At 40.8% G+C, this 23,790-nt stretch overlaps 8 non-coding genes across 8 annotated transcripts; 5 read left to right on the forward strand and 3 right to left on the reverse strand.

Annotated features, from left to right (window-relative positions):
* Window positions 1-491: 491 nt before the first annotated feature.
* Window positions 492-654, reverse strand: LOC135014843 (U1 spliceosomal RNA). The gene has a single exon (XR_010213209.1). It is a non-coding gene; the product is annotated as a U1 spliceosomal RNA (small nuclear RNA).
* A 152-nt stretch (window positions 655-806) lies between these two features.
* On the reverse strand, window positions 807-970 carry LOC135014838 (U1 spliceosomal RNA). The gene has a single exon (XR_010213204.1). It is a non-coding gene; the product is annotated as a U1 spliceosomal RNA (small nuclear RNA).
* A 671-nt stretch (window positions 971-1,641) lies between these two features.
* Window positions 1,642-1,804, reverse strand: LOC135014842 (U1 spliceosomal RNA). Its single transcript, XR_010213208.1, has one exon. It is a non-coding gene; the product is annotated as a U1 spliceosomal RNA (small nuclear RNA).
* A 144-nt stretch (window positions 1,805-1,948) lies between these two features.
* On the forward strand, window positions 1,949-2,064 carry LOC135014845 (U5 spliceosomal RNA). The gene has a single exon (XR_010213211.1). It is a non-coding gene; the product is annotated as a U5 spliceosomal RNA (small nuclear RNA).
* Window positions 2,065-2,334: 270 nt separating this feature from the next.
* On the forward strand, window positions 2,335-2,450 carry LOC135014844 (U5 spliceosomal RNA). The gene has a single exon (XR_010213210.1). It is a non-coding gene; the product is annotated as a U5 spliceosomal RNA (small nuclear RNA).
* Window positions 2,451-2,736: 286 nt separating this feature from the next.
* Window positions 2,737-2,852, forward strand: LOC135014840 (U5 spliceosomal RNA). Its single transcript, XR_010213206.1, has one exon. It is a non-coding gene; the product is annotated as a U5 spliceosomal RNA (small nuclear RNA).
* A 274-nt stretch (window positions 2,853-3,126) lies between these two features.
* Window positions 3,127-3,242, forward strand: LOC135014839 (U5 spliceosomal RNA). The gene has a single exon (XR_010213205.1). It is a non-coding gene; the product is annotated as a U5 spliceosomal RNA (small nuclear RNA).
* Window positions 3,243-3,517: 275 nt separating this feature from the next.
* On the forward strand, window positions 3,518-3,633 carry LOC135014841 (U5 spliceosomal RNA). Its single transcript, XR_010213207.1, has one exon. It is a non-coding gene; the product is annotated as a U5 spliceosomal RNA (small nuclear RNA).
* The last annotated feature ends 20,157 nt before the right edge of the window (window positions 3,634-23,790 follow it).

Below are 23,790 nucleotides of genomic sequence, written 5' to 3' on the forward strand. Positions count from 1 at the left end.
CAAACCAAATGCAACAACTAGTGCAAGCATTCCTGGGGGAAGGCCTGCAGCAGATGGATTTGCATATGGTGATGCCATCCAAGCAGTGGGTCAAAGTTGGCTTCAACCCTCGTCTGCATATGAAAAGAGAAAAGGGGCGTGCAGGGCATGGCGGCCTTTTGCGGCGCTTGGATGACCCCTAGTTCGCATTACACACCTCCACCCTCCTTCGGTGTGGGGCTCATGTTGGCTATGCCCCAGCCCCTGAAGCATTCAAGCTGATTTCTTGCAGCAGCTGGGCACTGTAACTGCTCCAGAGCTGCTCTGTAAGGCAAGTAAAAGGGTTTGGGCACTGCAGCACTACCTGTAGTTTGCATTGTGCGTTGGAAGGCACGAAGTAAGCAGACGGGAGAAGTCAGGATAGTGCGCAAGGGCATAGAAGGGAGCGGCTCAAGAAAAGAGAAGTGGAAACAGACAGCAAACTAGGCTGGAGAGAGACCTGAGACAAAGAGATCTGAATTATACGAGAGCCGACCAAGGGAAACACAAATTATGCAGTCAAGTTTCCCACATTTGGGGAAATCACAGGGGCAGCACAACTAGAGTGCAATGGGTGAGCCTTGCCCTGGGAGAAGCACCTTCATGATCATAGTATCTCACCTGGCAGGTAAGTAGGAGTTGGGCTAGAGCTGGGGAGGGTCGCTGCTCGGGCACCCCCCTGTCAAGTGAAAGAGATCCAACTGAGGCAGCACAAGGGAACTCTCGAAAGAAGAACAAGGCTAGAGGAAGATCTGAGATAAAGAAATCTGATTTTTACCAGAGCTGACCAGAGGAAAGCACAAACACAGTCCCCCACTACCACAAATAATGCAGTCGAGTTTCCCACATTTGGGGAAATCACAGGGGTCAGCATACCCAGAATGCAATGAATGAACCTCACCCTGGGAGAACAATCTTCATGACCATGGTATCGCCTATGCAAAATAAGTATGATTTGGGATAGGGCTGGGGAGGGCCGCTGCTCAGGCACATCTCTGTCAAGTAAAGGAGATTCAACTGAGGCAGCACAAGGGAACTCTCATCTGGGGACAACAACTGCAGGGAGAACACATATTTTCAGATGAACATGGGAGGGCAGAAGGCTGCCTAATACTGAAGCACCCCCAAACAACAAACCAAATGCAACAACTAGTGCAAGCATTCCTGGGGGAAGGCCTGCAGCAGATGGATTTGCATATGGTGATGTCATCCAAACAGTGGGTCAAAGTTGGCTTCAACCCTCGTCTGCATATGAAAAGAGACAAGGGGCGTGCAGGGCATGGCGGCCTTTTGCGGCGCTTGGATGACCCCTAGTTCGCATTACACACCTCCACCCTCCTTCGGTGTGGGGCTCATGTTGGCTATTCCCCAGCCCCTGAAGCATTCAAGCTGATTTCTTGCAGCAGCTGGGCACTGTAACTGCTCCAGAGACGCTCTGTAAGGCAAGTAAAAGGGTGTGGGTCCTGCAGCACTACCTGTAGTTTGCATTGTGCGTTGGAAGGCACGAAGTAAGCAGACGGGAGAAGTCAGGATAGTGCGCAAGGGCATAGAAGGGAGCGGCTCAAGAAAAGAGAAGTAGAAACAGACAGCAAACTAGGCTGGAGAGAGACCTGAGACAAAGAGATCTGAATTATACGAGAGCCGACCAGGGGAAACACAAATTATGCAGTCAAGTTTCCCACATTTGGGGAAATCGCAGAAGCAGCACACCCAGAGTGCAATGGGTGAGCCTTGCCCTGGGAGAAGCACCTTCATGATCATAGTATCTCACCTGGCAGGTAAGTAGGAGTTGGGCTAGAGCTGGGGAGGGTTGCTGCTCGAGCATCCCCCTGTCAAGTAAAGGAGATTCAACTGAGGCAGCACAAGGGAACTCTCATCTGGGGACAACAACTGCAGGGAGAACACATATTTTCAGATAAAAATCTTGGTCATGCTCTGGTTTCTCTTCAGAACGAACAAATCTTTCGCCTTTTACTAAAGATTTCCGTGGAGAGGAGCAAAACCGAGTTTTATCTCAATTTTTGCATGCCCCATCTTTTTGGGGTTTCTTTTATCGGTTTAAAGATAGAATGAGTGTGCTTTAATGTAAGCTCATTTGCATAGAAATGACAGTAAATGTTTGTTTCTTTTCAAACAGAACTTTCTTGACCATGCTACTTGCTTGAAAGATCTGGGAGCACATGGAATACAGTACAAACCATGCTTATAGCAAGGAGAAGACAGGTGAGAAATCTGCTTTCTTTCAAATTGGGCGCTCACTTTGATCTGAATAAGGACTGCTGGCACGGCACTCAGGCGACAGGTGGAATCTTGGTCATGCTCTGGTTTCTCTTCAGAACGAACAAATCTTTCGCCTTTTACTAAAGATTTCCGTGGAGAGGAGCAAAACTGAGTTTTATCTCAATTTTTGCATGCCCCATATTATTGGGGTTTCTTTTATCGGATTAAAGACAGAACGAGTGTGCTTTCTTGTTAGCTTTAATGTAAGTTTATTTGCATAACAATGACAATAAATGTCTGTTTCTTTTCAAGCAGAACTTTCTTGACCATACTAATTGCTTGAAAGATCTGGGAGCACATGGAAAAGAGTACAAACCATGCTTATAGCAAGGGGAAGCCTGGTGAGAAATCTGCTTTCTTTCTTTCAAATTGGGTGCTCACTTTGAGCTGAATGAGGACTGCTGGCACGGCACTCAGGCGACAGGTGGAATCTTGGTCATGCTCTGGTTTCTCTTCAGAACGAACAAATCTTTCGCCTTTTACTAAAGATTTCCATGGAGAGGAGCAAAACTGAGTTTTATCTCAATTTTTGCATGCCCCGTCTTATTGGGGTTTCTTTTATCAGTTTAAAGATAGAACGAGTGTGCTTTAATGTAAGCTCATTTGCGTAGAAATGACAGTAAATGTTTGTTTCTTTTCAAACAGAACTTTCTTGACTATACTAATTGCTTGAAAGATCTGGGAGCACATGGAAAAGAGTACAAACCATGTTTATAGCAAGGGGAAGCCTGGTGAGAAATCTGCTTTCTTTCTTTCAAATTGGGTGCTCACTTTGAGCTGAATGAGGACTGCTGGCATGGCACTCAGGCGACAGGTAGAATCTTGGTCATGCTGTGGTTTCTCTTCAGAACGAACAAATCTTTCGCCTTTTACTAAAGATTTCCGTGGAGAGGAGCAAAACTGAGTTTTATCTCAATTTTTGCATGCCCCATCTTATTGGGGTTTTATTTTATTGGTTTAAAGATAGAACGAGTGTGCTTTAATGTAAGCTCATTTGCATAGAAATGACAGTAAATGTTTGTTTCTTTTCAAACAGAACTTTCTTGACCACACTAATTGTTTGAAAGATCTGGGAGCACATGGAAAAGAGTACAAACCATGTTTATAGCAAGGGGAAGCCTGGTGAGAAATCTGCTTTCTTTCATTCAAATTGGGTGCTCACTTTGAGCTGAATGAGAACTGCTGGCATGGCACTCAGGCGACAGGTGGAATCTTGGTCATGCTCTGGTTTCTCTTCAGAACTAACAAATATTTCGCCTTTTATTAAAGATTTCCGTGGAGAGGAGCAAAACTGAGTTTTATCTCAATTTTTGCATGCCCCATATTATTGGGGTTTCTTTTATCAGTTTAAAGACAGAACGAGTGTGCTTTCTTGTTAGCTTTAATGTAAGTTTATTTGCATAACAATGACAGTAAATGTTTGTTTCTTTTCAAACAGAACTTTCTTGACCATGCTACTTGCTTGAAAGATCTGGGAGCACATGGAAAACAGTACAAACCATGCAGTATCACAAGAGCCTTTATTTGATCTTTCATGAAGATAGAGCAGAATTGAGGACACGTCAACAATTTCTGCCGAAGGTGGTTCATCTTTCCACATGGTGCCTTTGGCCACTGACACCTTCGTTGAGTCAAAGTCTCTGGCTGTGGTCAGAACTTTGAAAATTTATGTCACCAGAACGGTTCAGATTAGGAAAACAGAGGCTCTGTTTGTCCTGTATGCTCCCAACATGATTGGGTGTCCTGCTTCCATGCAGACCATTATGCGCTGGATCTGTGGTAAGATTCAGCATGCTCATTCCACGGCAGGATTGCCGTTACTGAATTAGGTGAAGACCCATTCTACTAGAAAGGTGGGTTCATCCTGGGCAGCTGGTCGGGGAGTCTCGGCATTGCAACTTTGCCGAGCAGCTATTTAGTAAACACTTTTGCTAAGTTTTACAAGTTTGATACCTTGGCTGATGATAACCTCAAGTTGGGTCATTCGGTGCTGCAGAGTCGTACGCACTCTCCCACCCGTTCAAGAGCTTTGGTATAACCCCATGGTTCTTAATGTGACCCCAGCATCCTCTAGGTCGTATGAGAAAATAGGATTTTAATACCTACCGGTAAATCCTTTTCTCTTAGTACGTAGAGGATGCTGGGCACCCGTCCCAGTCCATACTGTGTCTGCAGTTATTACTTGTGGTTATACACATGTTGTGTTACGGTTCTGGTCAGCTTTTTGCTGCAATTGTTCATGCCGTTGGCTTGTGTTCTGTTGAATGCCACGTTCTGCGGCATGCTTAAGGTGTGAGCTGGTAAGATGCTCACCTTAGTTTAACAATAAATCCTTTCCTCGAAATGTCCGTCTCCCTGGGCACAGTTCCTATAACTGGAGTCTGGAGGAGGGGCATAGAGGGAGGAGCCAGTTCACACCCTTTGAAAGTCTTAAAGTGCCCATGTCTCTTGCGGATCCCGTCTATACCCCATGGTTCTTAATGTGACCCCAGCATCCTCTACGGACTAAGAGAAAAGGATGCCCTTGTGTACTATCCTGACTTCTCCTCCCGTCTGCTTACTTTGTGCCTTCCAACGCACAATGCGAACTACAGGTGGTGCTGCAGGGCCCACACCCTTTTACTTGCCTTACAGAGCAGCTCTGGAGCTGTTACAGTGCCCAGCTGCTGCAAGAAATCAGCATGAATGCTTCAGGGGATGGGGCATGGCCAACATGAGCCCCACACCAAAGGATGGTGGGGGTGTTTAATGCGAACTAGGGGTCATCCAAGCACTGCAAAAGGCCGCCATGCCCTGCATGCCCCTTTTCTCTTTTTATATGCAGATGAGGGTTCCAGCCAACTTTGGCCCACTGCTTGGATGACATCACCGTATGCAAATCCGTCTGCTGCAGACCTTCCCCCAGGAATGCTTGTACTAGTTGTTGGATATGGTTTGATATTTGATGGTGCTTCAGTATTAGGCAGCCTTCCGCCCTCCCATGTTCATCTGAAAAGATGTGGTCTCCCTGCAGTTGTTGTCCCCAGACGAGAGTTCCCTTGTGCTTCCTCAGTTGAATCTCCTTAACTTGACGGGGGAGGGGCTGCCCGAGCTGCCACCCTCCCCAGCCCTATCCCAACTCATACTTATTTTACATATTAGATCTCTTGATCATGAAGATTGTTCTCACAGGGTGAGGTTCATCCATTATATTTTAAAATAGGAAGGTACAAATTACATATTTGAATTGCATCTATGTGCTGGATTCAAATGTCCCCCCCCCCCCTTCCTTTCTCAATTGTGCCCGTCAGCAGCTATTCTAAGGTTGCTGCCAATGGGTGTGACACATTAATTTCTTCTGTGGGGTACACTGGACTCCACAAGGATTCACATTGGGGTGTAGAGTAGGATCTTGATCTGAGGCACCAACCGGCTCAAAGCTTTTGACTGTTCCCAAGAAGCTCAGTGCATTCTCCTCTATAACCCCGCTTCCATGAACAGGGAGCTCAGTTTGTAGTTGGTGCCTTCAGTAGCAGGCCAATTAACAGGGGCCTGCCTCAGGCAGCCTATTCTTAGCTATTAATTTTGACAAGAAAAGAAGAACTTGTTTTATGAGAATCTACAAGGGCTGCAGCAGGCTAGGTCTAATAGACATCTTTACTGCAGCTTCATCACTCCCAGCGGCGCTGTATACTCCCGTGCCCTGGTTGCTGGGTCACTGCAGCGGAGGCTCCGGTTTCATCCTAAGGTCAGTCACACACACACCACCCTTCCGGATCACGAGGCCGCTGATGAAGGGGAGCGAGGCCGTAGGGGGTGGGCCGTGTGCACACTGCGGTGGACACTGATTACTGGGCAGCCGCTCCACTAGCCACCAGGTACAGTTAAGGAGCACAGGTCTGGGGTTTTTTCTCCTATATTAACCCAATTTTGTACTGCCCGCAGCGCATTGTGATAGGTAATAGGGCCTGATTCAGGTTGGATTGCAATCGCAATAAGCGATCCAACTGCAAAAATTGCTAAGAGCATACGCATGTGCCTGCATTTTCTGCGGCACCCCGCAGAGAATGTGATCGCCTCTGCCTGTCAATCGGGGCGGGGAAGGGGGGGAGAGGTGGGTCAGCAACACTCCATTTCCAAGTCAGGGATGGAGCGGTGCGGGGGCAAGGCTTCAAAATGGGGTCTGCAACGGAGGAGACACAGGGGGCGTGGTCACAGCGGCTGTATGACATCACATTCAGCCGCTGTGATCACAAAAATGGTGGCGGCTTCCTGCGCGCACATACAGTCTGCACCAGCAGGAGCCTACACCATTTTTTATGATCACGCTGAACTGCAGTGCGACTGCAATTACAGCATGGTCAAGAAGGGAGGCGTCATGCTGGGTGGCCATGCCCTGTCACTGTGCAGGAGCCAGCACCGCTCACACACTAGTCCCCGGGTGCAGCCCCCAACCCCCGGGACACCCGGAGCAACAAAATGTAGATTCAGGCCACCAGGCCACGCCCCTACCTATGAAACCATGCCTCCTTTTTACCATTGCGCTGCTTATCTGCGCGCACTGCATTACAATCTCCCTCGCCACCTCTCTGGGTGTCACCAGTGATAGTGACACCTCTGCCATGCTTGTAGCAGCTGGTCCTAAGATCTACGCCTCAAACCCTGAGTGTTTGCCCTTGTGACTTGTTGATCATCATAGCGAAGCAGATGCTTACAGAAAACTGCAGGGGCTTAGATTGAAAATAAAAAAATTGATGGGTATAAGGTAGAGAGGAGCGGGTTCGGTTCTCCGAGAACCGAATTCCCCACGAACTCCACATTGTTTACACTGGTCCGAGGCAGGCTCGGTTGTTCCCGCCTGACTCGGAAAACCTGAACAAGGGAAAATGTCATCATCCCGCTGTCGGATTCTCGCGAGATTCGGATTCCATATAAAGAGCTGCGCGTTGCTGCCATTTTTACTCGTGCATTGAAGAGAGAGCGGAGAGGACGTGGCTATGTTCTCTCAGTGGAAATCTCAATATCAGTGCTCAGTATCAGTGGTTACTTATTGCTGCTCAGTAATACTAGTAGTGTGTCTCTCCTGCTCAGTGTCAGTTCTCAGTAGTATCCTCATCAGTGCTCAGTATCACTGCTCATTGTCTTGTGCTGCATTGTGGTGCTCAGCATACTACAGTACATTACTAATAGTCCAGTGCTGCATCTTGCTGCTCAGTGTCAGTTCTAGTATCCTCATCAGTGCTCACTATCACTGCTCATTGCATTGTGGTGTTCTGTATACTACAATAACATAGTAATATAGTAACATAGTTTTTGAGGTTGAATAGAGGCAAATTGCCCATCGTGTTCAACCTGTTTTAAGTTGTGATGATTCTACATACTTGCTGAATAATGTTTTATGACTAGTTAGCTACTATAACTCATGTTACCCCCGAATTAACCATGTTGATATTTTAAGTATTATAACCTTGGATAGCTTTTTCATTCAGAAATGTATCCATTCCTTTTTTAAATCCAATTACAGAGTCCGCCATTACCACCTTCCCTGGCAGGGAATTCCACATCCTGATTGCCCTAACAGTGAAGAAACCTTTCCTCCATTGCGTTCTGAACTTTCCTCCAGTCGCAGCGAGTGACCACGTGTTCGTTTAATAAATAATTCCTCTGATAACTCTTTGTTATGTATCTTTACATATTTGAAGATATTAATAATATCTCCTCTTAGGCACCTCTTTTCTAGTGTATAAATATTCAGCCTAGTAAGTCTTTCCTTATAGTCCAGTACTTTTAGGCCTTTAATCAATTTAGTCTTCAGGATCTCTTACACTTCCATGAGCAGCAGAGTAGTGCAATGGAAGCATGCTGGGCCCATAACCCAGAGGTTGATTGGTCGAAACTATCCTCTGCTATGTGCATTTTTTTTTGTTAATTAAAGTAATCAAAAACTGGGATTGATATTTTTGCTCTTTTATTTTTACTTAAAGTACAATAACTTTTACCATTTTAATTTGTTTTAATAGTATATTGACAGTATTGTTTTCTTTCAAAAATCCAATTAATTTTCTTTACCCGATTATTAAAATGGTAATTGACAAAACAAACTACATTGTCACCAGAAGAGCAATGCAAAATGTACAAGTGATATATTAAAATCATCTTTCCAGCTTGAATTTCAATGATGCATTGGGGCAACGATTTTGTGAGAAACATCTTCACCCTTAAATAAAGATTTTCTTAATTCCTTACCTGTGTGCTAATTAGATATCACCTTGTTTTCACATTAAACAGACTTCCACATGCGAAAGCAGCAAGGATGCAGTGGCGTTAATGTTTCCTGGTGTCAACCTGTATTATTTCAGTAGACATTGAAATGAGGATGCATCTTGCTGCCTTTCCAATGAAGCAAGTTTAATTTAGTAATAGGTGAAAAACCATCCCTACAAAGGTGTTAATCAGAGACTTGGCTTTGTGGACACTTTTCAGAGAACAAATTTGTTAGTATAAAAATAAAGCCAGAAAATGAAGAGCTGTTTAATCACTCAATTGGATTTTTCTGCCAGCATATTTCTTTTTCTCTGCAACCCACTGCTAAATTGTGCTTCCTAGCTGTTTTTATAAAATCACTGAATCAAATCTAAACATCAGAGAAGGCCAGGTACCCTACACCATAACAGTGGGTTTGAAATTTTGACTTGTCTACTTAAAGATCACCAAAATCTGATAACAAGGTCAATTAAGTCCCTGGGTGGGATTGAACCACCAACCTTTTGGTTAATAGCCTTACACACTAACTGATTGCGCCACAGAGACACCTTGCAAAAGTCAATACTGACAAAGGCTAATAATCATTCATCTAGAACGTTTCCTAGAAAAACTTTAAAAAGTCAATAATCAAGATACACATTGGTACTTTCCCATGATGAGTGAGTGCTTCAGGATTTCTTGCACTTACATGGGCTATTAACCAAAAGGTTGGAGGTTCAATCCCACCCAGGGATGTAATTGACCTTGTCATCAGATTTTGGTGATCTTTAAGTAGACAAGTCAAAATTTCAAACCCCCTCTTATGGTGTAGGGTACCTGGCCTTCTCTGACGTAATCAGAGTTAGATTTAATTAAGTGATTTTATAAAAAACAGCTAGGAAGCACAATATCTCTCTTTTGCAAAGAGCTAGGCATTGGAAAATTCAGGGCTATAACGTGTAGATGAAGCACTAACAGGAGGCTTTAAAATTTTCATTCTAGTGTCTTTCGTTTGGGAGAAAAATGCAAAGGTACAATACAGCTTTTCCTTGCCGATATCTCTCTTTTGCAAAGAGATAGGCATTGGAAAATTCAGGGCTATACCGTGTAGATGAAGCACTAACAGGAGGCTTTTAAATTTTCATTCTAGTGTCCTTCGTTTGGGAGAAAAATGCAAAGGTACAATACAGCTTTTCCTTGCCGATATCTCTCTTTTGCAAAGAGATAGGCATTGGAAAATTCAGGGCTATAACGTGTAGATGAAGCACTAACAGGAGGCTTTAAAATTTTCATTTTAGTGTCTTTCGTTTGGGAGAAAAATGCAAAGGTACAATACAGTTTTTCCTTGCCGATATCTCTCTTTTGCAAAGAGATAGGCATTGGAAAATTCAGGGCTATAACGTGTAGATGAAGCACTAACAGGAGGCTTTAAAATTTTCATTCTAGTGTCTTTCGTTTGGGAGAAAAATGCAAAGGTACAATACAGCTTTTCCTTGCCAATATCTCTCTTTTGCAAAGAGCTAGGCATTGGAAAATTCAGGGCAATAACGTGTAGATGAAGCACTAACAGGAGGCTTTAAAATTTTCATTCTAGTGTCTTTCGTTTGGGAGAAAAATGCAAAAGTACAATGCAGCTTTTCCTTGCCGATATCTCTCTTTTGCAAAGAGATAGGCATTGGAAAATGCAGGGCTATAACGTGTAGATGAAGCACTAACAGGAGGCTTTAAAATGTTCATTCTAGTGTCTTTCGTTTGGGAGAAAAATGCAAAGGTACAATACAGCATTTCCTTGCCGATATCTCTCTTTTGCAAAGAGATAGGCATTGGAAAATTCAGGGCTATAACGTGTAGATGAAGCACTAACAGGAGGCTTTTAAATTTTCATTCTAGTGTCTTTCGTTTGGGAGAAAAATGCAAAGGTACAATACAGCTTTTCCTTGCCAATATCTCTCTTTTGCAAAGAGCTAGGCATTGGAAAATTCAGGGCTATAACGTGTAGATGAAGCACTAACAGGAGGCTTTAAAATTTTCATTCTAGTGTCTTTCGTTTGGGAGAAAAATGCAAAAGTACAATGCAGCTTTTCCTTGCCGATATCTCTCTTTTGCAAAGAGATAGGCATTGGAAAATTCAGGGCTATAACGTGTAGATGAAGCACTAATAGGAGGCTTTAAAATTTTCATTCTAGTGTCTTTCGTTTGGGAGAAAAAAGCAAAGGTACAATACAGCTTTTCCTTGCCGATATCTCTCTTTTGCAAAGAGATAGGCATTGGAAAATTCAGGGCTATAACGTGTAGATGAAGCACTAACAGGAGGCTTTAAAATTTTCATTCTAGTGTCTTTCGTTTGGGAGAAAAATGCAAAGGTACAATACAGCTTTTCCTTGCCGATATCTCTCTTTTGCAAAGAGCTAGGCATTGGAAAATTCAGGGCTATAACGTGTAGATGAAGCACTAACAGTAGGCTTTAACATTTTCATTCTAGTGTCTTTCGTTTGGGAGAAAAATGCAAAGGTACAATACAGCTTTTCCTTGCCAATATCTCTCTTTTGCAAAGAGCTAGGCATTGGAAAATTCAGGGCTATAACTTGTAGATGAAGCACTAACAGGAGGCTTTAAAATTTTCATTCTAGTGTCTTTCGTTTGGGAGAAAAATGCAAAAGTACAATGCAGCTTTTCCTTGCCGATATCTCTCTTTTGCAAAGAGATAGGCATTGGAAAATGCAGGGCTATAACGTGTAGATGAAGCACTAACAGGAGGCTTTAAAATTTTCATTCTAGTGTCTTTCGTTTGGGAGAAAAATGCAAAGGTACAATACAGCATTTCCTTGCCGATATCTCTCTTTTGCAAAGAGATAGGCATTGGAAAATTCAGGGCTATAACGTGTAGATGAAGCACTAACAGGAGGCTTTAAAATTTTCATTCTAGTGTCTTTCGTTTGGGAGAAAAATGCAAAGGTACAATACAGCTTTTCCTTGCCAATATCTCTCTTTTGCAAAGAGCTAGGCATTGGAAAATTCAGGGCAATAACGTGTAGATGAAGCACTAACAGGAGGCTTTAAAATTTTCATTCTAGTGTCTTTCGTTTGGGAGAAAAATGCAAAAGTACAATGCAGCTTTTCCTTGCCGATATCTCTCTTTTGCAAAGAGATAGGCATTGGAAAATGCAGGGCTATAACGTGTAGATGAAGCACTAACAGGAGGCTTTAAAATTTTCATTCTAGTGTCTTTCGTTTGGGAGAAAAATGCAAAGGTACAATACAGCATTTCCTTGCCGATATCCCTCTTTTGCAAAGAGATAGGCATTGGAAAATTCAGGGCTATAACGTGTAGATGAAGCACTAACAGGAGGCTTTAAAATTTTCATTCTAGTGTCTTTCGTTTGGGAGAAAAATGCAAAGGTACAATACAGCTTTTCCTTGCCGATATCTCTCTTTTGCAAAGAGCTAGGCATTGGAAAATTCAGGGCTATACCGCGTACATGAAGCACTAACAGGAGGCTTTTAAATTTTCATTCTAGTGTCTTTCGTTTGGGAGAAAAATGCAAAGGTACAATACAGCTTTTCCTTGCCAATATCTCTCTTTTGCAAAGAGCTAGGCATTGGAAAATTCAGGGCTATAACGTGTAGATGAAGCACTAACAGGAGGCTTTAAAATTTTCATTCTAGTGTCTTTCGTTTGGGAGAAAAATGCAAAAGTACAATGCAGCTTTTCCTTGCCGATATCTCTCTTTTGCAAAGAGATAGGCATTGGAAAATTCAGGGCTATAACGTGTAGATGAAGCACTAATAGGAGGCTTTAAAATTTTCATTCTAGTGTCTTTCGTTTGGGAGAAAAAAACAAAGGTACAATACAGCTTTTCCTTGCCGATATCTCTCTTTTGCAAAGAGATAGGCATTGGAAAATTCAGGGCTATAACGTGTAGATGAAGCACTAACAGGAGGCTTTAAAATTTTCATTCTAGTGTCTTTCGTTTGGGAGAAAAATGCAAAGGTACAATACAGCTTTTCCTTGCCGATATCTCTCTTTTGCAAAGAGCTAGGCATTGGAAAATTCAGGGCTATAACGTGTAGATGAAGCACTAACAGTAGGCTTTAAAATTTTCATTCTAGTGTCTTTCGTTTGGGAGAAAAATGCAAAGGTACAATACAGCTTTTCCTTGCCGATATCTCTCTTTTGCAAAGAAATAGGCATTGGAAAATTCAGGGCTATAACGTGTAGATGAAGCACTAACAGGAGGCTTTAAAATTTTCATTCTAGTGTCCTTCGTTTGGGAGAAAAATGCAAAGGTACAATACAGCTTTTCCTTGCCGATATCTCTCTTTTGCAAAGAGATAGGCATTGGAAAATTCAGGGCTATATCGTGTAGATGAAGCACTAACAGGAGGCTTTAAAATTTTCATTCTAGTGTCTTTCGTTTGGGAGAAAAATGCAAAGGTACAATACAGCTTTTCCTTGCCAATATCTCTCTTTTGCAAAGAGCTAGGCATTGGAAAATTCAGGGCTATAACGTGTAGATGAAGCACTAACAGGAGGCTTTAAAATTTTCATTCTAGTGTCTTTCGTTTGGGAGAAAAATGCAAAAGTACAATGCAGCTTTTCCTTGCCGATATCTCTCTTTTGCAAAGAGATAGGCATTGGAAAATGCAGGGCTATAACGTGTAGATGAAGCACTAACAGGAGGCTTTAAAATTTTCATTCTAGTGTCTTTCGTTTGGGAGAAAAATGCAAAGGTACAATACAGCATTTCCTTGCCGATATCTCTCTTTTGCAAAGAGATAGGCATTGGAAAATTCAGGGCTATAACGTGTAGATGAAGCACTAACAGGAGGCTTTAAAATTTTCATTCTAGTGTACTTCGTTTGGGAGAAAAATGCAAAGGTACAATACAGCTTTTCCTTGCCGATATCTCTCTTTTGCAAAGAGATAGGCATTGGAAAATTCAGGGCTATAACGTGTAGATGAAGCACTAATAGGAGGCTTTAAAATTTTCATTCTAGTGTCCTTCGTTTGGGAGAAAAATGCAAAGGTACAATACAGCTTTTCCTTGCCGATATCTCTCTTTTGCAAAGAGATAGGCATTGGAAAATTCAGGGCTATAACGTGTAGATGAAGCACTAACAGGAGGCTTTAAAATTTTCATTCTAGTGTCTTTCGTTTGGGAGAAAAATGCAAAGGTACAATACAGCTTTTCCTTGCCGATATCTCTCTTTTGCAAAGAGCTAGGCATTGGAAAATTCAGGGCTATGACGTGTAGATGAAGCACTAACAGGAGGCTTTAAAATTTTCATTCTAGTGTCTTTCGTTTGGGAGAAAAATGCAAAAGTACAATGCAGCTTTTCCTTGCCGATATCTCTCTTTTGCAAAGAGATAGGCATTGGAAAATTCAGGGCTATAACGTGTAGATGAAGCACTAATAGGAGGCTTTAAAATTTTCATTCTAGTGTCTTTCGTTTGGGAGAAAAAAGCAAAGGTACAATACAGCTTTTCCTTGCCGATATCTCTCTTTTGCAAAGAGATAGGCATTGGAAAATTCAGGGCTATAACGTGTAGATGAAGCACTAACAGGAGGCTTTAAAATTTTCATTCTAGTGTCTTTCGTTTGGGAGAAAAATGCAAAGGTACAATACAGCTTTTCCTTGCCGATATCTCTCTTTTGCAAAGAGCTAGGCATTGGAAAATTCAGGGCTATAACGTGTAGATGAAGCACTAACAGTAGGCTTTAACATTTTCATTCTAGTGTCTTTCGTTTGGGAGAAAAATGCAAAGGTACAATACAGCTTTTCCTTGCCAATATCTCTCTTTTGCAAAGAGCTAGGCATTGGAAAATTCAGGGCTATAACGTGTAGATGAAGCACTAACAGGAGGCTTTAAAATTTTCATTCTAGTGTCTTTCGTTTGGGAGAAAAATGCAAAAGTACAATGCAGCTTTTCCTTGCCGATATCTCTCTTTTGCAAAGAGATAGGCATTGGAAAATGCAGGGCTATAACGTGTAGATGAAGCACTAACAGGAGGCTTTAAAATTTTCATTCTAGTGTCTTTCGTTTGGGAGAAAAATGCAAAGGTACAATACAGCATTTCCTTGCCGATATCTCTCTTTTGCAAAGAGATAGGCATTGGAAAATTCAGGGCTATAACGTGTAGATGAAGCACTAACAGGAGGCTTTAAAATTTTCATTCTAGTGTCTTTCGTTTGGGAGAAAAATGCAAAGGTACAATACAGCTTTTCCTTGCCGATATCTCTCTTTTGCAAAGAGATAGGCATTGGAAAATTCAGGGCTATAACGTGTAGATGAAGCACTAACAGGAGGCTTTAACATTTTCATTCTAGTGTACTTCGTTTGGGAGAAAAATGCAAAGGTACAATACAGCTTTTCCTTGCCGATATCTCTCTTTTGCAAAGAGATAGGCATTGGAAAATTCAGGGCTATAACGTGTAGATGAAGCACTAATAGGAGGCTTTAAAATTTTCATTCTAGTGTCCTTCGTTTGGGAGAAAAATGCAAAGGTACAATACAGCTTTTCCTTGCCGATATCTCTCTTTTGCAAAGAGATAGGCATTGGAAAATTCAGGGCTATAACGTGTAGATGAAGCACTAACAGGAGGCTTTAAAATTTTCATTCTAGTGTCTTTCGTTTGGGAGAAAAATGCAAAGGTACAATACAGTTTTTCCTTGCCGATATCTCTCTTTTGCAAAGAGATAGGCATTGGAAAATTCAGGGCTATAACGTGTAGATGAAGCACTAACAGGAGGCTTTAAAATTTTCATTCTAGTGTCTTTCGTTTGGGAGAAAAATGCAAAGGTACAATACAGCTTTTCCTTGCCAATATCTCTCTTTTGCAAAGAGCTAGGCATTGGAAAATTCAGGGCAATAACGTGTAGATGAAGCACTAACAGGAGGCTTTAAAATTTTCATTCTAGTGTCTTTCGTTTGGGAGAAAAATGCAAAAGTACAATGCAGCTTTTCCTTGCCGATATCTCTCTTTTGCAAAGAGATAGGCATTGGAAAATGCAGGGCTATAACGTGTAGATGAAGCACTAACAGGAGGCTTTAAAATTTTCATTCTAGTGTCTTTCGTTTGGGAGAAAAATGCAAAGGTACAATACAGCATTTCCTTGCCGATATCTCTCTTTTGCAAAGAGATAGGCATTGGAAAATTCAGGGCTATAACGTGTAGATGAAGCACTAACAGGAGGCTTTAAAATTTTCATTCTAGTGTCTTTCGTTTGGGAGAAAAATGCAAAGGTACAATACAGCTTTTCCTTGCCGATATCTCTCTTTTGCAAAGAGCTAGGCATTGGAAAATTCAGGGCTATACCGCGTACATGAAGCACTAACAGGAGGCTTTTAAATTTTCATTCTAGTGTCTTTCGTTTGGGAGAAAAATGCAAAGGTACAATACAGCTTTTCCTTGCCAATATCTCTCTTTTGCAAAGAGCTAGGCATTGGAAAATTCAGGGCTATAACTTGTAGATGAAGCACTAACAGGAGGCTTTAAAATTTTCATTCTAGTGTCTTTCGTTTGGGAGAAAAATGCAAAAGTACAATGCAGCTTTTCCTTGCCGATATCTCTCTTTTGCAAAGAGATAGGCATTGGAAAATTCAGGGCTATAACGTGTAGATGAAGCACTAATAGGAGGCTTTAAAATTTTCATTCTAGTGTCTTTCGTTTGGGAGAAAAAAACAAAGGTACAATACAGCTTTTCCTTGCCGATATCTCTCTTTTGCAAAGAGATAGGCATTGGAAAATTCAGGGCTATAACGTGTAGATGAAGCACTAACAGGAGGCTTTAAAATTTTCATTCTAGTGTCTTTCGTTTGGGAGAAAAATGCAAAGGTACAATACAGCTTTTCCTTGCCGATATCTCTCTTTTGCAAAGAGCTAGGCATTGGAAAATTCAGGGCTATAACGTGTAGATGAAGCACTAACAGTAGGCTTTAAAATTTTCGTTCTAGTGTCTTTCGTTTGGGAGAAAAATGCAAAGGTACAATACAGCTTTTCCTTGCCGATATCTCTCTTTTGCAAAGAAATAGGCATTGGAAAATTCAGGGCTATAACGTGTAGATGAAGCACTAACAGGAGGCTTTAAAATTTTCATTCTAGTGTCCTTCGTTTGGGAGAAAAATGCAAAGGTACAATACAGCTTTTCCTTGCCGATATCTCTCTTTTGCAAAGAGATAGGCATTGGAAAATTCAGGGCTATATCGTGTAGATGAAGCACTAACAGGAGGCTTTAAAATTTTCATTCTAGTGTCTTTCGTTTGGGAGAAAAATGCAAAGGTACAATACAGCTTTTCCTTGCCAATATCTCTCTTTTGCAAAGAGCTAGGCATTGGAAAATTCAGGGCTATAACGTGTAGATGAAGCACTAACAGGAGGCTTTAAAATTTTCATTCTAGTGTCTTTCGTTTGGGAGAAAAATGCAAAAGTACAATGCAGCTTTTCCTTGCCGATATCTCTCTTTTGCAAAGAGATAGGCATTGGAAAATGCAGGGCTATAACGTGTAGATGAAGCACTAACAGGAGGCTTTAAAATTTTCATTCTAGTGTCTTTCGTTTGGGAGAAAAATGCAAAGGTACAATACAGCATTTCCTTGCCGATATCTCTCTTTTGCAAAGAGATAGGCATTGGAAAATTCAGGGCTATAACGTGTAGATGAAGCACTAACAGGAGGCTTTAAAATTTTCATTCTAGTGTACTTCGTTTGGGAGAAAAATGCAAAGGTACAATACAGCTTTTCCTTGCCGATATCTCTCTTTTGCAAAGAGATAGGCATTGGAAAATTCAGGGCTATAACGTGTAGATGAAGCACTAATAGGAGGCTTTAAAATTTTCATTCTAGTGTCCTTCGTTTGGGAGAAAAATGCAAAGGTACAATACAGCTTTTCCTTGCCGATATCTCTCTTTTGCAAAGAGATAGGCATTGGAAAATTCAGGGCTATAACGTGTAGATGAAGCACTAACAGGAGGCTTTAAAATTTTCATTCTAGTGTCTTTCGTTTGGGAGAAAAATGCAAAGGTACAATACAGCTTTTCCTTGCCGATATCTCTCTTTTGCAAAGAGCTAGGCATTGGAAAATTCAGGGCTATAACGTGTAGATGAAGCACTAACAGGAGGCTTTAAAATTTTCATACTAGTGTCTTTCGTTTGGGAGAAAAATGCAAAGGTACAATACAGCTTTTCCTTGCCGATATCTCTCTTTTGCAAAGAGATAGGCATTGGAAAATTCAGGGCTATAACGTGTAGATGAAGCACTAACAGTAGGCTTTAACATTTTCATTCTAGTGTCTTTCGTTTGGGAGAAAAATGCAAAGGTACAATACAGCTTTTCCTTGCCGATATCTCTCTTTTGCAAAGAGATAGGCATTGGAAAATGCAGGGCTATAACGTGTAGATGAAGCACTAACAGGAGGCTTTACAATTTTCATTCTAGTGTCTTTCGTTTGGGAGAAAAATGCAAAAGTACAATGCAACTTTTCCTTGCCGATATCTCTCTTTTGCAAAGAGATAGGCATTGGAAAATGCAGGGCTATAACGTGTAGATGAAGCACTAACAGGAGGCTTTAAAATTTTCATTCTAGTGTCTTTCGTTTGGGAGAAAAATGCAAAGGTACAATACAGCATTTCCTTGCCGATATCTCTCTTTTGCAAAGAGATAGGCATTGGAAAATTCAGGGCTATTACGTGTAGATGAAGCACTAACAGGAGGCTTTAAAATTTTCATTCTAGTGTCCTTCGTTTGGGAGAAAAATGCAAAGGTACAATACAGCTTTTCCTTGCCGATATCTCTCTTTTGCAAAGAGATAGGCATTGGAAAATTCAGGGCTATAACGTGTAGATGAAGCACTAACAGGAGGCTTTAAAATTTTCATTCTAGTGTCTTTCGTTTGGGAGAAAAATGCAAAGGTACAATACAGCTTTTCCTTGTCGATATCTCTCTTTTGCAAAGAGCTAGGCATTGGAAAATTCAGGGCTATAACGTGTAGATGAAGCACTAACAGGAGGCTTTAAAATTTTCATTCTAGTGTCTTTCGTTTGGGAGAAAAATGCAAAGGTACAATACAGCTTTTCCTTGCCGATATCTCTCTTTTGCAAAGAGATAGGCATTGGAAAATTCAGGGCTATAACGTGTAGATGAAGCACTAACAGTAGGCTTTAACATTTTCATTCTAGTGTCTTTCGTTTGGGAGAAAAATGCAAAGGTACAATACAGCTTTTCCTTGCCGATATCTCTCTTTTGCAAAGAGATAGGCATTGGAAAATGCAGGGCTATAACGTGTAGATGAAGCACTAACAGGAGGCTTTACAATTTTCATTCTAGTGTCTTTCGTTTGGGAGAAAAATGCAAAAGTACAATGCAACTTTTCCTTGCCGATATCTCTCTTTTGCAAAGAGATAGGCATTGGAAAATGCAGGGCTATAACGTGTAGATGAAGCACTAACAGGAGGCTTTAAAATTTTCATTCTAGTGTCTTTCGTTTGGGAGAAAAATGCAAAGGTACAATACAGCATTTCCTTGCCGATATCTCTCTTTTGCAAAGAGATAGGCATTGGAAAATTCAGGGCTATTACGTGTAGATGAAGCACTAACAGGAGGCTTTAAAATTTTCATTCTAGTGTCCTTCGTTTGGGAGAAAAATGCAAAGGTACAATACAGCTTTTCCTTGCCGATATCTCTCTTTTGCAAAGAGATAGGCATTGGAAAATTCAGGGCTATAACGTGTAGATGAAGCACTAACAGGAGGCTTTAAAATTTTCATTCTAGTGTCTTTCGTTTGGGAGAAAAATGCAAAGGTACAATACAGCTTTTCCTTGTCGATATCTCTCTTTTGCAAAGAGCTAGGCATTGGAAAATTCAGGGCTATAACGTGTAGATGAAGCACTAACAGTAGGATTTAAAATTTTCATTCTAGTGTCTTTCGTTTGGGAGAAAAATGCAAAGGTACAATACAGCTTTTCCTTGCCGATATCTCTCTTTTGCAAAGAGATAGGCATTGGAAAATTCAGGGCTATAACGGGTAGATGAAGCACTAACAGGAGGCTTTAAAATTTTCATTCTAGTGTCTTTCGTTTGGGAGAAAAATGCAAAGGTACAATACAGTTTTTCCTTGCCGATATCTCTCTTTTGCAAAGAGATAGGCATTGGAAAATTCAGGGCTATAACGTGTAGATGAAGCACTAATAGGAGGCTTTAAAATTTTCATTCTAGTGTCCTTCGTTTGGGAGAAAAATGCAAAGGTACAATACAGCTTTTCCTTGCCGATATCTCTCTTTTGCAAAGAGATAGGCATTGGAAAATTCAGGGCTATAACGTGTAGATGAAGCACTAACAGGAGGCTTTAAAATTTTCATTCTAGTGTCTTTCGTTTGGGAGAAAAATGCAAAGGTACAATACAGCTTTTCCTTGCCGATATCTCTCTTTTGCAAAGAGCTAGGCATTGGAAAATTCAGGGCTATAACGTGTAGATGAAGCACTAACAGTAGGCTTTAACATTTTCATTCTAGTGTCTTTCGTTTGGGAGAAAAATGCAAAGGCACAATACAGCTTTTCCTTGCCGATATCTCTCTTTTGCAAAGAGATAGGCATTGGAAAATTCAGGGCTATAACGTGTAGATGAAGCACTAACAGGAGGCTTTAAAATTTTCATTCTAGTGTCCTTCGTTTGGGAGAAAAATGCAAAGGTACAATACAGCATTTCCTTGCCGATATCTCTCTTTTGCAAAGAGATAGGCATTGGAAAATTCAGGGCTATTACGTGTAGATGAAGCACTAACAGGAGGCTTTAAAATTTTCATTCTAGTGTCCTTCGTTTGGGAGAAAAATGCAAAGGTACAATACAGCTTTTCCTTGCCGATATCTCTCTTTTGCAAAGAGATAGGCATTGGAAAATTCAGGGCTATAACGTGTAGATGAAGCACTAACAGGAGGCTTTAAAATTTTCATTCTAGTGTCTTTCGTTTGGGAGAAAAATGCAAAGGTACAATACAGCTTTTCCTTGTCGATATCTCTCTTTTGCAAAGAGCTAGGCATTGGAAAATTCAGGGCTATAACGTGTAGATGAAGCACTAACAGTAGGATTTAAAATTTTCATTCTAGTGTCTTTCGTTTGGGAGAAAAATGCAAAGGTACAATACAGCTTTTCCTTGCCGATATCTCTCTTTTGCAAAGAGATAGGCATTGGAAAATTCAGGGCTATAACGGGTAGATGAAGCACTAACAGGAGGCTTTAAAATTTTCATTCTAGTGTCTTTCGTTTGGGAGAAAAATGCAAAGGTACAATACAGTTTTTCCTTGCCGATATCTCTCTTTTGCAAAGAGATAGGCATTGGAAAATTCAGGGCTATAACGTGTAGATGAAGCACTAATAGGAGGCTTTAAAATTTTCATTCTAGTGTCCTTCGTTTGGGAGAAAAATGCAAAGGTACAATACAGCTTTTCCTTGCCGATATCTCTCTTTTGCAAAGAGATAGGCATTGGAAAATTCAGGGCTATAACGTGTAGATGAAGCACTAACAGGAGGCTTTAAAATTTTCATTCTAGTGTCTTTCGTTTGGGAGAAAAATGCAAAGGTACAATACAGCTTTTCCTTGCCGATATCTCTCTTTTGCAAAGAGCTAGGCATTGGAAAATTCAGGGCTATAACGTGTAGATGAAGCACTAACAGTAGGCTTTAACATTTTCATTCTAGTGTCTTTCGTTTGGGAGAAAAATGCAAAGGCACAATACAGCTTTTCCTTGCCGATATCTCTCTTTTGCAAAGAGATAGGCATTGGAAAATTCAGGGCTATAACGTGTAGATGAAGCACTAACAGGAGGCTTTAAAATTTTCATTCTAGTGTCTTTCGTTTGGGAGAAAAATGCAAAAGTACAATGCAGCTTTTCCTTGCCGATATCTCTCTTTTGCAAAGAGATAGGCATTGGAAAATGCAGGGCTATAACGTGTAGATGAAGCACTAACAGGAGGCTTTAAAATTTTCATTCTAGTGTCTTTCGTTTGGGAGAAAAATGCAAAAGTACAATACACTTTTCCTTGCCGATATCTCTCTTTTGCAAAGAGATAGGCATTGGAAAATTCAGGGCTATAACGTGTAGATGAAGCACTAACAGGAGGCTTTAAAATTTTCATTCTAGTGTCTTTCGTTTGGGAGAAAAATGCAAAGGTACAATACAGCTTTTCCTTGCCAATATCTCTCTTTTGCAAAGAGCTAGGCATTGGAAAATTCAGGGCAATAACGTGTAGATGAAGCACTAACAGGAGGCTTTAAAATTTTCATTCTAGTGTCTTTCGTTTGGGAGAAAAATGCAAAAGTACAATGCAGCTTTTCCTTGCCGATATCTCTCTTTTGCAAAGAGATAGGCATTGGAAAATGCAGGGCTATAACGTGTAGATGAAGCACTAACAGGAGGCTTTAAAATTTTCATTCTAGTGTCTTTCGTTTGGGAGAAAAATGCAAAGGTACAATACAGCATTTCCTTGCCGATATCTCTCTTTTGCAAAGAGATAGGCATTGGAAAATTCAGGGCTATAACGTGTAGATGAAGCACTAACAGGAGGCTTTAAAATTTTCATTCTAGTGTCTTTCGTTTGGGAGAAAAATGCAAAGGTACAATACAGCTTTTCCTTGCCGATATCTCTCTTTTGCAAAGAGCTAGGCATTGGAAAATTCAGGGCTATACCGCGTACATGAAGCACTAACAGGAGGCTTTTAAATTTTCATTCTAGTGTCTTTCGTTTGGGAGAAAAATGCAAAGGTACAATACAGCTTTTCCTTGCCAATATCTCTCTTTTGCAAAGAGCTAGGCATTGGAAAATTCAGGGCTATAACGTGTAGATGAAGCACTAACAGGAGGCTTTAAAATTTTCATTCTAGTGTCTTTCGTTTGGGAGAAAAATGCAAAAGTACAATGCAGCTTTTCCTTGCCGATATCTCTCTTTTGCAAAGAGATAGGCATTGGAAAATTCAGGGCTATAACGTGTAGATGAAGCACTAATAGGAGGCTTTAAAATTTTCATTCTAGTGTCTTTCGTTTGGGAGAAAAAAACAAAGGTACAATACAGCTTTTCCTTGCCGATATCTCTCTTTTGCAAAGAGATAGGCATTGGAAAATTCAGGGCTATAACGTGTAGATGAAGCACTAACAGGAGGCTTTAAAATTTTCATTCTAGTGTCTTTCGTTTGGGAGAAAAATGCAAAGGTACAATACAGCTTTTCCTTGCCGATATCTCTCTTTTGCAAAGAGCTAGGCATTGGAAAATTCAGGGCTATAACGAGTAGATGAAGCACTAACAGTAGGCTTTAAAATTTTCATTCTAGTGTCTTTCGTTTGGGAGAAAAATGCAAAGGTACAATACAGCTTTTCCTTGCCGATATCTCTCTTTTGCAAAGAAATAGGCATTGGAAAATTCAGGGCTATAACGTGTAGATGAAGCACTAACAGGAGGCTTTAAAATTTTCATTCTAGTGTCCTTCGTTTGGGAGAAAAATGCAAAGGTACAATACAGCTTTTCCTTGCCGATATCTCTCTTTTGCAAAGAGATAGGCATTGGAAAATTCAGGGCTATATCGTGTAGATGAAGCACTAACAGGAGGCTTTAAAATTTTCATTCTAGTGTCTTTCGTTTGGGAGAAAAATGCAAAGGTACAATACAGCTTTTCCTTGCCAATATCTCTCTTTTGCAAAGAGCTAGGCATTGGAAAATTCAGGGCTATAACGTGTAGATGAAGCACTAACAGGAGGCTTTAAAATTTTCATTCTAGTGTCTTTCGTTTGGGAGAAAAATGCAAAAGTACAATGCAGCTTTTCCTTGCCGATATCTCTCTTTTGCAAAGAGATAGGCATTGGAAAATGCAGGGCTATAACGTGTAGATGAAGCACTAACAGGAGGCTTTAAAATTTTCATTCTAGTGTCTTTCGTTTGGGAGAAAAATGCAAAGGTACAATACAGCATTTCCTTGCCGATATCTCTCTTTTGCAAAGAGATAGGCATTGGAAAATTCAGGGCTATAACGTGTAGATGAAGCACTAACAGGAGGCTTTAAAATTTTCATTCTAGTGTACTTCGTTTGGGAGAAAAATGCAAAGGTACAATACAGCTTTTCCTTGCCGATATCTCTCTTTTGCAAAGAGATAGGCATTGGAAAATTCAGGGCTATAACGTGTAGATGAAGCACTAATAGGAGGCTTTAAAATTTTCATTCTAGTGTCCTTCGTTTGGGAGAAAAATGCAAAGGTACAATACAGCTTTTCCTTGCCGATATCTCT

Source organism: Pseudophryne corroboree, unplaced genomic scaffold (genome assembly GCF_028390025.1).
Source record: "Pseudophryne corroboree isolate aPseCor3 unplaced genomic scaffold, aPseCor3.hap2 scaffold_2892, whole genome shotgun sequence".
NCBI lineage: Eukaryota > Metazoa > Chordata > Amphibia > Anura > Myobatrachidae > Pseudophryne > Pseudophryne corroboree.